The sequence below is a fragment of the Rhinolophus hipposideros genome, assembly GCF_964194185.1.
Source record: "Rhinolophus hipposideros genome assembly, chromosome: X".
In the NCBI taxonomy this organism is placed as follows: Eukaryota; Metazoa; Chordata; class Mammalia; order Chiroptera; family Rhinolophidae; genus Rhinolophus; species Rhinolophus hipposideros.
Window position 1 is genome coordinate 55,408,435 of NC_138046.1, and position 15,377 is coordinate 55,423,811.

Here is a 15,377-nt window from a genome sequence, read left to right on the forward strand (position 1 = left end):
GGCAGAGGACCTGAAGGGACATTTCTCCAAAGAGGACATACAAATGGCAAATAGACATATGAAAAAATGATCAACATTATTAATCATCAGAGAAATGCAATAAAAAACACAATGAGACATCACCTCACCCCAGTTAGAATGGCTATCACCAATAAGACACATTGAAACAAGTGTTGGAGAGACTGTAGAGAAAAAGGAATCTTCATACACTGTTGCTCAAAACATAACAAATAGAGTAACCATATAACCCAGCAATCCCTCTCCTGGGTATCTACCCCAAAATTCTGAAAACATTTAAACATAAAGACACGTGTGCTCCAATGTTGATTGCAGCTTTGTTGACGGTGGCCAATACATGGAAACAACCAAAATATCCTTCGATAGATGAATGGATAAAGAAGTTTTGGTATATATACACAGTGGAATACTAGTCGGCGGTAAAAAAAGATGATATAGGAACATTTGTGACAACATGGATGGATCTTGAGAGCACACAGACAATAGTTTAGTGGTTACCAGTGGGTAAGGGGGGTGGGAGGGAGGAGATGAGGGTAAGGGGGATCAAATATATGGTGATGGAAGGAGAACTGACTGGGTGGTGAACACGCAATGGGATTTATACATTATGTAATATAGAATTGTACACCTGAAATCTATGTAATTTTACTAACAATTGTCACCCAAATAAATTAAAAACAACTGCATAAAAGAAAACATAGGTACTAAACTAATGGATCTTGGATTCAAACAGCATTTTATTAATTTGATTCTAAAGGCAAGGGGAGTAAAAGCTAAAATAAATGAATGGGACTGTATCAAACTTAAAAGCTTCTGTGTAGCAAAATAATCCATTAACAAAATAAAGAGGCAACCAACTGAATGGGAGAAGATTTTTGCAAACAGTGCCTCTGGTAAGGGGCTAATATCCAAATTATATGAGGAACTCATACAACTCAACAACAGAAAAACAAACAACCCAATTGAAAAATGGGCAGAAAACCTGAAGAGACATTTCTCCAAAGAGGACATACAATTGGCAAATAGACATATGAAAAAATGCTCAACATCACTAATCATCAGAGAAATGCAAATGAAAACCAAAAAGAGATATCACCTCACCCCAGTCAGAATGGCTATCATCAACAAGACAAATAGTAACAAGGGTTGGAGAGGCTGTGGAGAAAAAGGAACCCTCATACACTGTTGGTGGGAATGCAGACTGGTGCAGCCGCTATGGAAGGCAGTGTGGAGGTTCCTCAAAAAATTAAGAATAGAATTACCATGTGACCCTGCAAAGCCATCTCCTAGTTATCTACTCAAAAATACTGAAAACATTTATCTATAAAGACATGTGTGCTCCAATGTTCATTGAAACTTTATTTACAGTGGCCAAGACATAGTAACAACCAAATGTCCTTCGATAAATGAATGGATAAAGAAGTTGTGGTATATATACACAATGGAATACTGTTCGGGGATAAGAAAAGATGAAATGGTACCATTTGTGACAACATATATGGAACTTGAGATTAGAATGCTAAGTGAAATAAGTCAGACAGAAAAATTAGTGAACCGTATGATTTTACTGATATGTAGTACACAAACCTGAAAACAACAAGAGAACAAGACAAAGAAAAATGAAGGAACAAAAACTCATAGAGACAATAATTTAGGGGTTACTGGAGGGTAAGGGGAGAGAGGGGCTCTAGAAGAGGGTAAACGAGGTCTAATATATGGTGATGGAAAGAGAACTGACTCTGGCTGGTAAACACACAATGTATTACAGAATTGTATACCTGAAATCTATGTAAATTTACTAACAATTGTCACCCCAATATACTTTAATTAAAAAAAGAAAAACTAATGCACATTATTACTTGCAGGATTAGTTTTATTTAACTTCATTGTTACTTGAATGCTGAGAACAGTCTCTAGCTGAAAGAACAACCATAGATAGGACATAAGAGGGCAGCTGATGTCGCTTAAAGCAAGAGCCGCATGGTGATGTAAAGAGAATGGATAACATAAAAATGTAAAAATCACAGGTCAGAGGTGCACATGGAATAAGAGGAAATAGAGTGCTGAAATCATTCCCTGACTCCGAACTCCATTAGATTATTAAGTAACCAATAACTAAAAACATGTGCTTTCTTTAACCAATCATAGAATATAAACTTAGGTTATGGAATACTCTTTTCTATCATTCTCAAAAAAGAACTTTCTGCAACTTTCTAGATGTTTATGTAGCATAAAGAGCCTTAAGAGTGATTCTGGTAGAGATCCGGTTGGTAATTAATATGGTAGGATGTTCCCTTCAGACCCTCTCTAGGCTGATTAGAAAGTTCTGTGTCTGTGTGGTGGGGGTGGGGAGCAGAGTACAAGAATGAGAGTATATGGCCCTCTGCCCCCTCTGCTTGCTCCTGGGGCACGGAGAGGGGCTTCTGACACCGCAGGCTGCTTCGGGCTCCCCTGCTGTTCTCCATGTGCTTCAGCGCCATCACTCCCCTTCCTCTGGCCGCCTCTTATTCCTGGGTCTAAGGAAGTAATGGAAAGACTCCTAAACCTGGCTCATCAACAGAGAAGAAGAGCAGATTGTTTATTAGCTGCAGGGAAATACGAAGAGGCTATTTCTTCTCACAAAAAGGCTGCAGCTTATCTTTCTGAAGCCATGAAGCTGACACCGTCTGAGCAGGTTCATTTATCACTGGGACCACAAAGGAATATCCACATGAAGCAGCCCTTCCTCATACAGGAGAGGCGGAAGCGTGCAAAGCAGAGGGAAAGACTGAAAGCCCAGCAGAGCACGGACAAGAATGCAGCTGCGCAGCTTCAGGCATCTCACAGACCCTCTGCGGAGGATGCAGAGGGCCAGAGCCTCCTTCTCCCTCAGAAGCACAGCCTTTCTGCCCAGAAACACCTGCCTGAAATTCATAGGGTCTTTGACAGGGATCCAGACACACTACTCTTTTTACTTCAGCAAAAGAGTGAGCCAACAGAGCCATGCATTGAAAGCAAAGCCCCAAAAGATGATAAAACAATTATAGAGGAGCAGGCAAGCAGGCAAACAAAATCTTGCAGATTTAAAGAGGCATGTGGAATTCCTTGTGGCTGAGAATGAAAGATTAAGAAAATAAAATAAACAACTAAAGGCTGAAAAGGCCAGACTACTGAAAGGCCTAGTAGAAAAGGAGCGGGATGTAGATGCTGATTTTGTAGAAAAGTCAGAGTTATGAAGCTTGCCACCACATTCAGAAACTGCTACAGCCTCTTCAACCTGGCAGAAGTTTGCAGCAAATACTGGTAAAGTCAAGGATATTTCAATACCCAATCTTCCTCCCTTGGATTTTCCTTCTCCAGAACTTCCCCTTATGGAGCTCTCTGAGGATATTCTGAAAGGACTTATGAATAATTAAAATGGAAGGCCATAGAAGAGGTGAGATGAGGAAATAACACAGATAACCCAGCAAAAAAAAAAAATGTAGGGGGCAAACCACACGCAAGGGTAATCCTGGAGATGCTTCACCATCTGGCATACTGTGGAGAAGAGGCACTGCCAGGACTTGGGAAACTGTCACTGTGAAATATGTCAGATTTCTGATTTACTGACTTCAGCTAAGGATTCCAAACTTGGCAGACACTAAACCCTCGGAGGTTCACTTTCTCCTGATACAAACCAAATGTCTACCTGGAATAATTTTTTCAAGCAACTGTTATTTTTCTTATCTTCAGTGTTAAAATGTGTAAAAGTATGTTATGTGTAATTAATCTATAATCCCATCAGTGATAATGCAAAACCTAAATAATATGATGGGCTGAGGGGCTGCCTTGGATTTCAAACATGCTTTCTTTTTTTTATTTTTTTTCAAACATGCTTTCTATCATCCATTGACTGTATGCATTTTGTTATGCACATTTCATTTGTTTAATGAGGTGTGTAAGACACACCTTTCTAGATGAAACTCTGTGTGCCACACTTTGCACTACTCATAACATAATAATAACCTCAAGACTATCAGGAGAAATATTTAAATTTCCATTTTATGAAGAACAAAATTATTAGTTACACTTTTTAAAAAAATTACCAGTTTACATAATTAATCAGGGTGCATTTTAAGTTCTAACTTTTTTTGTTTATTGTATAATGCATCATTTGAAAATACCAAGACATATTCTTTGGTTTTTAATGATCTATGAGTGGAAGTAATGCTAGTTGGCAGTATTTGATTGTAAGAAATCAATAAAGTAATTGTGTTTAAAAAAAAAGAATGAGGATATATGAAGGTATATACTGTGAGACAAATACATTAGGCATATATGGATATATTTTACGTAAAAGTTCTGTATAACCTCTTTTGCATAAAACATATATGACAACTTTTTATGCCAATAAAAATACATTTCTATAACATCAATTCCCAGTCAGATACATCCTATGCTATTGTAATTTCATCTATAAGTATTACTGCTCACACAATGATGAAATATATGAATTGTCTTATATTTTCATCTTAACTATGATTCACCACAAGCTATCTACTCATAGTATTTTTGTATATATTCTCCAGATATATTTTGTGTGTTTGTATATAAGTCAAATGCTATATCCATTCATATGTATGTATTTTGTTTAAAACTAAGTCATAGTATATGTATGTGCTATTTTGTGTCATTCTCAGGTGTATACCTCAATGTGTCTGTTGATTTTCTTTAATTTTAGTGTTGTTGAACAACTTTGGATGCTTGATTGCCATTGTTTTTCACCTTGATTTATTTATTGATAAAATTGAATACCATTTTCTACTTAGATTCATTTTTATGTGGACAATATTAGTTATATACTACTAAGTTATGTTCTAATATTTCTTCCATTTTCCGATGCCTTTTAATGTACTGTGTATGGTGATGATGAATTTTTAATTTATATTATTCCACACAAAGCATATTATGTTTCACCATAAAAATACTGAAAGGACCACTGGTATGTTTGTGTGTGTGTGTGTGTGTGTGTGTGTGTGTGTGTGTGTTTACTGATTTCTCAGATATGCAAAGATATACTCCTTTATTTCTTTTTGGCACTTCTGACCTCTATCTTAGATCCACTTTCTCAACCTCACACCCACCTTCTTTCTATGATTTCAAGAGTGGGCATTTAAAACTCATTTTAGCTATTATGGTTTCCGCCCTGTGGTCCAGTGATGTAAACAGATCATTTCACTTTCTAAATTAAAAACCATGGACAAGTTAGTTATATCCATTAAGATGAATTTTCATTATTTAAATGGGATTAATTAGTTCAATATAACATCACTGTTCTGAAAATACTGTAAAATTATGGAAATCATCTGGCCCATCACAGGCTTTCATCAATGTTACTCTGTCACATTCCACTGCCTCTCTCCTGTGAAATAAATTACTTTAGTGTTCACTTAATAGCATTACTGTCATAGACAGCAATGATAAGTATAAGAGGAGGAAAGGAAAATATGTTGTCAGTGTCATAGTGTGTGATTGAGATATGGTAGCATTTTGGTGTTGTGACATGTCAACAAATGGAGTTGCGGAATGGGTAGAAAATTAGCTACTTTCTTTTATTTCATACATTATCTTCTCCCTCTTTTTTGCTGTTTGATTGAATAGAAGACACAGAATTTTCCATGGAGTCCAAGAAGGAAGAAGTAACTCCATAATTTAATAAATGTTTGTTTCCTGCTATAGTCCAAAGACAGGAAATTCTAACTGCCACACAGAGGTCAGGGGGCTGCAAAAAACCACTGCTAACCTTACAGGTCCTCCAAAGCCTTTGGGTGCAACACTTGCAGAAGAATGTTAGGGCCTCCACGAAAAAATTCATGTTTTATATCTGTTAGAGTCCATGTAAAGAATGATTTTTGGAGTTCTGGTCAAGATGGTGCAGTAGGTAAATGCTGTGCTTACCTTCTCTCATGACCACATCAAAATTACAACTAACCTACAAAACAACCATCACTAAGAATTGCCTGAAATCTTCTTGAACCGAAGCCTACAACTAAAAACACACAAAAGAAGCAACCTCAAGAATGGTAGGAGGGGCAGAGATGTGGAACACACTGGTCCCACACCCACGTGTGACCATAAAAATTTGGAAGGATAGCTTGGCTTCAGAGGTTCCCCTGCCCCAGAGGAGCAAGGGGTCCCAGTCTCTCCCCAGCCCAGAGTTCTGGTGCCAGAGAGAGAAGTCTCCATGATTTCTGCTTGTGAAAACCAGCGAAGATTGTGGGTGAGTGAAACAGAGAGCAACTGCACTCCCAGGTGCTCTTCTTAAAGATACCCCACATAGACTTACTCACCAACAGAATCACTGGCTCCAACTTCCAGCACTGGGGAAGCAAGCTGGAGAGGTGACAGGATCATGGGGGTGAGGGTGGTGGAACTGAGTTTTCTGGTTGCAAGATGAGGGCTGGAGGGGCAGCTTTCTCATAGATGGAGGAGCTGGCGGGAGCTATTGTTTCTTTGTTGAGCAGTCCTACTTCCTAGCATGCAGACACAGGCAGCTGCCATATCTAAGGCTGCATCCTGCTAGCTAGCTCCATTTTTTTCACCACAGCCTGGTGATCCTGAGACCCTGCCCTGCCCAACTTTCAGGCACACCCAAGCCACGTCCAGTGACTTTTTTTGTACAAACTGCCTGCTACAGACTTTGCTAACGTCTCTCAAAGTTCACAGAACCCAGACAAGCAGCATCTTGCTTGAGCATGTCCCGAACCTCTAGCTGAGCAGCCCTAAGCCTGGCACTAGTTGTAGTTGGCCTTGCTTCGCAGTTTGGCCTCTCGAGGCACTTCCAAGCATGGCATGGACAGCAGCAATCTGTGGATGGCTTTCTGGCTCCTGCTGTGTGGCCCTGGGTGGCTTTCTGGCTCCTGCTGGGTGGCACTGCAGCTAAACTTGACCTGCAGTGGGTCCCCACCCAGGTGGCCTTGGGGTTGGTGTGCCGAGTGGCCAGCTTTGAAATCAGCTGGAGCATCACCCAGCCGCCTCCAAGGACAGCACACCCAAGGGGCAGATTGGGAGGTACCAGAGCCCTGCTGAGGCAGATCCTGCTCTGTAGGGTTAGCCCCTGCACCACAACTCCTCCACTGTAGTCGTGGCTAATCCTCACAATCAGTGAGCCTGAGGGTCAATCCCTTCCATTAATGTGCAAACAGCAACCAAGAGGTTGCTACAAGAGTTGGAACACACAACTGACACAAGGGACACAACTGGAATGTGTGGTGCAAGTGACCAAGAAGACTGTGCCACTGAGCTCCACAGCACACCTACTACTTAAGGCCACTCTACTAAGACCAGGAGACAACAGCCCTACCTAATACATAGAAACAAACACAAGGAGGCAGCCAAAACAGGGAAACAAAGAAACATGTCCCCCAAAAAAGAACAGAACAAAGCTCCAGAAAAAGAATGAAACAAATTGGAGACAAGTAATCTACCAGATGCAGAGTTCCAAACACTCAATGATCTCAGAGAGAGAGAGATAGTAAACATAAAAATGGAGATAGAAAACCTAAAAAAGAACCAGTCAGAAATAAAGAATACAATACTGGAAATGAACAATACGTTACATGGAATCAACAGTAGGTTAGATGAAGCAGAGGATTGAATCAGCAATGTAGAAGAGAAGGTAGTAGAAAACACCCAGTCAGAGCAGCAAAAAGAAAAAAAAAGCAAACAATCCAAACAAAAATGAGACAAGTTTAAGGGGCCTCTGGGACAGCATCAAGCATACCAACATTCACATTATGTGGGTACCAGAAGGAGAAGAGAGAGAACAAGGAATTGACAATCTATTTGAAGAAATAATCACAGAAAACTTCCCTAACCTGGTGAAGGAAATAGATATACAACCAACAATTACTTTCAATGTAAATGGATTCAATGCTCCAATTAAAAGATAGGGGAGGTGGATGGATAAGAAACAAGTCCTTTATGTATGCTGCCTACAAGAGACTCACTTCAGGTTGAAAGACTCACACAGACCAAAAGGAAAGGGATGAAAAAAGATATTTCATGAAAATGGAAACAAACAAACAAAAAGCTAGGGTAATAATACTTACATCAGACAAAATAGGCTTTCAAACAAAGACTATAACAAGAGACAAAGACGGATCTAGTAATCCTAGTTCTGGATATTTACCAGAAGAAACCTAAAATACTTCTTTGAGGGGACAAGCTCATCCATATGTTCATTGCAGCATTATTTATAACAGCCAAGATATGAAGGCAACCTGGGTGTCCCTGAATGGATGAATGGATAAAGAAGAGGTGGTGTATATATAAGTACAGTGGAATATTACTCAGCCATAAAAAGGATGAAATCTTGCTATTTGCAACAATACAAATTGACCTAGAGGGTGCTGTGCTACGTGTCATAAGTCAGATAGCAAAAGACAAGTGTCATACGATATCACTTATAAGTGGGATCTAAAGAACAAAATAAACAAATTAAACAAAACCAAAATCCTAGATACAGAGAACATTTTGATGGTTGCTAGATGGGAGGGTCCTTGGGTATGGGTGAAAAGTGGAAGGGATTAAGAAGTACAAATTTGTTGTTACACAACAGTCTTGGGGATGTAGGGTATAGCATAAGGAATATACTCAATAACATTGTAATAACTATGTATGGTATTATATGGGTACGAGATCTTTCAGGGTTATAGAAGGGGGGGGAAGGGGAAATAGGTGAAGGGATTAAGACATACAAATTGGTAGTTATAAAATAGTCATGGGGATGTAAAGTAAACATAGGAAATATAATCAGTAATATGGTAATAACTGGATAGTGCCAGGTGGGTATTAGTCATGGGGATCCGTTTGTAACGTATATAAATGACTAACTGCTATGCTGTACACCTGAAATTAATACAAAATAATATTGAATGCGAACTGTAATTGATCATTTAAAAAGCAGGGAGAAGATAAAGGGGAATAAGAGGTTCAAAGTTCCAGGTATAAAACAAATAAGTCTTGGGGATGTAATGTACAGCATAGGAAATATAGTTAATATTGTGATAGCATGGTACAGTGTCAGATGGTTGCTGGACTTATCATGGGGGTCACATCTTTACCATAGAGAATATGATCAATAATATGGTAATGACTATGTATAGTACTAGGTGGGCACTGTTGAATAACTATGATGTACATCTTAAACTAATATAATATTGAATGTTAGCTGTATTTTAATAAAAATATATATGTTTAAGTTTATTGGGGTCACAGTTGTTAGTAAAATTACATAGATTTCAGGTGTTCAATTCTGTATTACATCATCTATAAATCCCATTGTGTGTTCACTGCCCAGAGTCAGTTCTCCTTCCACCACCATATATTTGTTCCCCCTTACCCTTATCTCCCACCCCCCACCCCCTTTTCCCTCTGGTAACCACTAAACTATTGTCTGCATCTATGAGTTTTTGTTTCTCATTTGTTTGTCTTGTTCTTTTGTTGTTTTTGGTTTATATACCACATATCAGTGAAATCATATGATTCTCTGCTTTTTCTGTCTGACTTATTTCACTTAGCATCATACTCTCAAGATCCATCCATGTTGTCACAAATATTCCTATATCATCTTTTCTTACCGCCGAATAGTATTCCATTGTGTATATATACCACAACTTCTTTATCCATTCATCTATTGAAGGACATTTGGTTGTTTCCATGTCTTGGCCACCGTCAACAAAGCTGCAATGAACATTGGAGCACACGTGTCTTTACATAAAAATGTTTTCAGATTTTTTGGGTAGATACCCAGGAGAGGAATTGCTGGGTCATATGGTAATTCTATTCGTAATTTTTTGAGGAACCTCCACAATGCCTTCCATAATGGCTGCACCAGTCTGCATTCCCACCAACAGTGTATGAGGGTTCCTTTTTCTCCACAGCCTCTCTAACACTTGTTGTTATTTCTCTTGTTGATGATAGCCATTCTGACTGGGGTGAGGTGATATCTCATTGTGGTTTTTATTTGCATTTCTCTGATGATTAGTGATGTTGAGCATTTTTTCATATGTCTATTTGCCATTTGTATGTCCTCTTTGGAGAAATATCTCTTCAGGTCCTCTGTACATTTGTCAATTGGGTTGTTTGTTTTTCTGTTGTTGGGTTTCATGAGTTCCTGGTATATTTTGGATATTAGCCCCTTATTGGAGGAACTGTTTGCAAAAATCTTCTCCCATTCAGTTGGTTGCCTCTTTATTTTGTCGATGGTTTCCTTTGCTGTGCAGAAGCTTTTAAGTTTCATATAGTCCCATTCATTTATTTTAGTTTTACTTCCATTACCTTTGAAGTAAAATTCATAAAATGCTCTTTGAACCCAAGGTCCATATATTTAGTACCTATGTTTTCTTCTATGCAGTTTATTTTGTCAGGTCTTATGCTTAAGTCTTTGATCCATTTTGAATTAATTTTGGTACATGGTGACAGATAGCAGTGCAGTTTCATTCTTTTGCACGTGGCTATCCAATTCTCCCAGTACCATTTATTGAAGAGGCTGTCTTTTCTCCATTGTATGTTTTTAGGTTCTTTGTCAAAAATTATCTGTCCATATATATGTGGTTTTATTTCTGGGTTCTCAGTTCTATTCCATTGGTCTATGTGTCTGTTTTTCTGCCAATACGATGCTGTTTTGATTATTGTAGCCCTGTAGTACAAGCTAAAGTCAGGCAGTGTGATATCTCCAGTATCGCTCTTTTTCCTTAAGATTGCTTTGGCTATTTGGGGTCTTTGGTGGTTCCAAACAAATCTGATGATTTTTTGTTCTATTTCTTTAAAAAATGCCATTGGAATTTTGATGGGGATTGCATTAAATCTGTATATTGCTTTGGATAATATGGCCATTTTAACTACGTTGATCTTCCAATCCATGAACATGGAATGTCTTTCCATTTCTTGTGTCTTCTTCAATTTCTTTCAAAAATGTCTTATAGTGTTCAGCATATAAATCCTTCTCATCCGTGGTTAAGTTTTTTCCTAGGTATTTTATTCTTTTTGCTGCAATTACAAAAAGAATTGTTTTTTCTACTTCTTTTTCTGAGATTTCATGGTTAGTATATAGGAATGCAATGGACTTTTGTACGTTGATTTTGTCGCCAGCAACTGTACTGTATTCGTTGCTTGTTTCCAATAGCTTTTTGGTGGAGTCCTTAGCGTTTTCTATATATAGCATCATGTCATCTGCAATATTTAACTTGTTCATTCCCAATTTGGATGTCTTTTGTTTCTTTCTCTTTCCTGATTGCTCTGGCAAGGACTTCCAACACTATGTTGAAAAGCAGAGGTGATGGGGGACAGCCCTGTCGTGTTCCTGAACATAAAGCAAAGGGCTTCAGTTTTTCACCATTAATTATGAGATTAGCTGAGGGCTTGTCATAGATGGCCTTTATTATGTTAAGGTACTTTCCTTCTATACCTAGTTTATTAAGTGTTTTAATCATAAATGGATGTTGTATCTTGTCAAATGCTTTTTCTGCATCAATTGATATAATCATATGATTTTTGTCCTTTATTTTGTTTATGTGTTGTATCACATGGATGGCTTTGCGGATGTTGAACCATCCTTGTGCCCCAGGGATGAACCCCACTTAGTGTGATGAATAATCTTTTTAATGCATTGTTGTATTCCATTAGCTAGAATTTTGTTTAGGATTTTTGCATCTGTATTCATCAGAGATATAGGTCTGTAGTTTCCTTTTTTGTGTGGTCCTTACCAGGTTTTGGTATCAGGGTAATGTTGGCCACATAGAATGAGTTAGGGAGTACTGTCTCTTCTTCAAATTTTTGGAAAAGTTTGAGCAGGATTGGTATTAGATCTTCTTTGAAGGTTTGGTAGAATTCGCTAGTGAAGCCATCTGGTCCTGGACTTTTGCTTTTGGGAAGGTTTTGGATGACTGATTCAATTTCGTTACTGTTGATTGGTCTGTTTATATTTTCCAGTTCTTCATGGTTCAGCCTTGGAAGGCTATATGTTTCTAAGAACTTGTCCATTTTTTCTAGGTTATTGAATTTGGTGGCATGTAGTCCTTCATAGTATTTTTGGATGATACTTTGTATTTCTGTGGTGTCTGTGATAACTTCCCCTTTTTCATTTTTGGATTTTGTTAATTACTGTCTTGTCTCTTTTTATCTTTGTGAGTCTAGCCAAGGGTTTTGCAATTTTGTTACTCTTTTCAAAGATCCAGATCCTTGTCACATTAATTTTTTCTATTGCCTTTTTGTTCTCTATTTCATTTAGTTTTGCTCTGATTTTTGCTATTTCCTTTCTTCTGCTGACCTTGGGTTTCACTTGTTCTTCTTTTTCTAGTTCTGTAAGGTGTAACATGAGGTTATTTATTTGGGATTTTTCTTGTTTCTTGAGATAGGCCTGTAATGATATAAATTTCCCTCTTAAAACTGCTTTCGCTGAATCCCAAAAATTTTGGTAGGATGTGTTTTCATTGTAATTTGTTTCTATGTATCTTTTGATGTCTCCTCTAATTTCTTCTTTGACCCAGTCGTTCTTTAAAAGTATGTTGTTTAATCTCCATGTATTTGTGTTTTTTCCTGCTTTCTTTTTGCAGTTAAGAAGATTTCAATCTTCTTAAATTTGCTGAGGCTGATTTTATGTCCCAATATATGGTCTATCCTTGAGAATGTTCCCTGTACACTAAAAAAGAATGTATAGTCTGATGTTTTAGAATGAAGTGCTCTATATATGTCAATGATGTTCATTTCATCTAATGTGTCATTTAGGGCTGTTACTTCGTTATTTTTTCTGTTTGGAGGATCTATCCATAGCTGTCAATGATGTGTTTAAGTCCTCTAGTATAATTGTGTTTTGGTCAATTTCTCCCTTTAGTTCTGTTAGTAGTTGCTTGGTATGTTTTGATGCTCCCTGATTGGGGGCATAAATATTGATGACTGTTATGTCTTCTTGTTGTGTATTCCCCTTATCCATTATGAAATGTTCATCTTTGTCTCTTGTTATCTTTTTCACCCTGAAGTATGTTTCATCTTATATCATTATGGCTACTCCTGATTTTCTCGGGGTACCATTTGCTTGGAGTGTCAATTTCCACCCTTTCACTTTGAGTCTATGCTTGTCCTTGTAGCTGAGTTGTGTCTCTTGGAGACAGTATATGGTTGGGTTTAGTTTTTTGATCCAATCTGCTACTGTCTGCCTTTTTATTGGTGAGTTCAGTCCATATACATTTAGGATGATTATTGACATGTTCGGTTTCCTTCCATTCTCTCATTAGTTTTCAGGTAAGGCTGTGTCTCCTTTGTTTCTTTGCCTTTTTGTTGTTGTCTATTATTTCTGTGTAGTGGTATTCAACGATGTTTCCCTCTGTTTCTTCTTTTACTACAGTATATATTTCAGTTCTGGATTTTTTTTTTGAGTGGTTACCTTTAAGTTTATGTAAAAGAAAGTTTCATATTTAGAGTATTCCATTTTCTGCAGCACGCTTACTTTCTCCTCTCCCATATTCTGATTCTGGCCTTTACTCTCCTCATTTTTATGTTTTGGTTGCCACAAATTGTCCCAGTTGATGGTGGTCGAATAGCCTCATTTAGTATTTCTTGTAGTGCAGGTCGTGTATTAGAAAATTTCCTCAGATTCTGTATGTCTGGGAAGGTCTTTATTCCTCCTTCAGATCTGAAGGATATCTTTGCTGGATATATTATTCTTGGCTCATAATTTCTCTGTTTCAATAGTTTGAATATTTGGTTCCACTCCCTCCTGGCTTGTAGAGTTTCTGCTGAAAAATCTGATGATAATCTAATGGGCATTCCTTTGTAGATTCCTTTGTAGATTTCTCTGACTGCCTTGAGGATTCTTTCTTTGTTGTTGATTTTAGACGGCTTCAAACAATGTGCCTTGGAGAAGGCCTGTTGGGATTGAGGTAATTAGGTGTTCTATTTGCTTCTTGGATTCGAGGAACCAGTTTTGTCCACGAGTTTGGGAAGTTCTCATCAACAATTTGTTTGAATATATTCTCTGTTCCCTTCTCTCTTTCTTCTCCTTCTGGTATGCCCATTATTCTTATATTGTTCTTTCTGATGGAGTCAGAAAGTGCTTGTAGTGTTCTTTCATTTCTTTTAAGTGTCAAGTCTCTTTCTTCTTCCATCTGTGTAATTTCCAGGTTTCTATCTTCAATGTCACTGATTCTTTCCTCCATCTGGTCAACTCTACTACCTAAGCTGGTTATTTCATACTTAATTTCTTCCATTGAGTTCTTAATCTCTAGAAAGCATATTTGGTTCTTTTTGAAAAATTCGATCTTTTTGGTAAAATGCTCATGTTGTTCTTTGATTGTGTTTCTGAATTCATTAAACTGTCTTTCTGTGGTTTTTTGCATCTCGTTGAGTTTTTTCAGAACTGCCATCTTGAATTCTTTGTCATTTAAGTCACATATTTCCGTATCTTTAATTTCCTTTCCTGGAGACTTTTCACTTTCTTTCTGAGCTGTCTTGTTGCCTTGGTTATTCATGTCAATTACTGATTTGTTATTTCTCTTCCTAGACATCTACAGGAGTGGCTTCTGCAACAGGTTTTTAGGAACAGGTCTCTTTCTTTTGTTTTCCAGTATGTTTTGGTAGAATGTTTTATTTTCTTTCTGACTGCTGGGCAGTGAGGGCTGAAACCACTGTTTTCAGCCTTCTTCCCTCAGGCTTTTTTCCGAGGTCTTTGCCGTGAGCTTTGTGTTCAGCCCTGTTATATGCTGCCCACTCGGCCCTGTGGGCCTTAAGCCGAGCCCTGGGAATCTGAGTTCTTCCCTCTCCCACAGCAGCGGTAGTTCCGGGATGCAGCTAGCTCGGAGCACTTAGCTAGGTCTGCGTCCTGCGCCCGCGTGGCTCCGTTTCCGCACTTCTCCCTTTCCTCAGCCTCTGCTCGTGCATTTCCCCACCTTTAGGTCTATTCAGTAGTGGGCCGCTTCTTCTTGTCTGTCTGCTATGCAGGGAATTCTTTGTGGAGTTATTGTTGTTTGATTAATTGTAAATTCCAGGGGAGTTTTACAGAGGCTCACCTCACACCGCCATTTTGATGACGTCCCGTCTAATAAAAATGTTTTTAAAAGAAAGACTTTTATCTCCATTCTATTTAAAAATATCATATAAATGTATATTATTGGTGGGACCTAGACAATATTCAGAATCCTGCTGGCCAGGAAGTCTGGGAAATGTAATTGATAGACTTCCAACTTCTGCAAAACAGGTCAGAGCATAGCAAGGCTTCCCAGTGTCAGCTGATAATATTTGGAAAAGTCCCCTGAGTTTTTGTCCTTTAATCTTTCTGACTTTTTAAAATACCCGATTTGGCATATTAAATCTTTTGTTTGAAATACGTAGTGCCGTTTCTTTTT

At 38.1% G+C, this 15,377-nt stretch overlaps 1 pseudogene across 1 annotated transcript; it reads left to right on the forward strand.

Annotated features, from left to right (window-relative positions):
* The first annotated feature begins 2,505 nt into the window (after positions 1-2,505).
* Positions 2,506-3,413, forward strand: LOC308494881 (nuclear receptor-binding factor 2-like; annotated as a pseudogene). Its single transcript has 2 exons — positions 2,506-2,566; positions 2,652-3,413. The product of its transcript is annotated as a nuclear receptor-binding factor 2-like (transcript).
* The last annotated feature ends 11,964 nt before the right edge of the window (positions 3,414-15,377 follow it).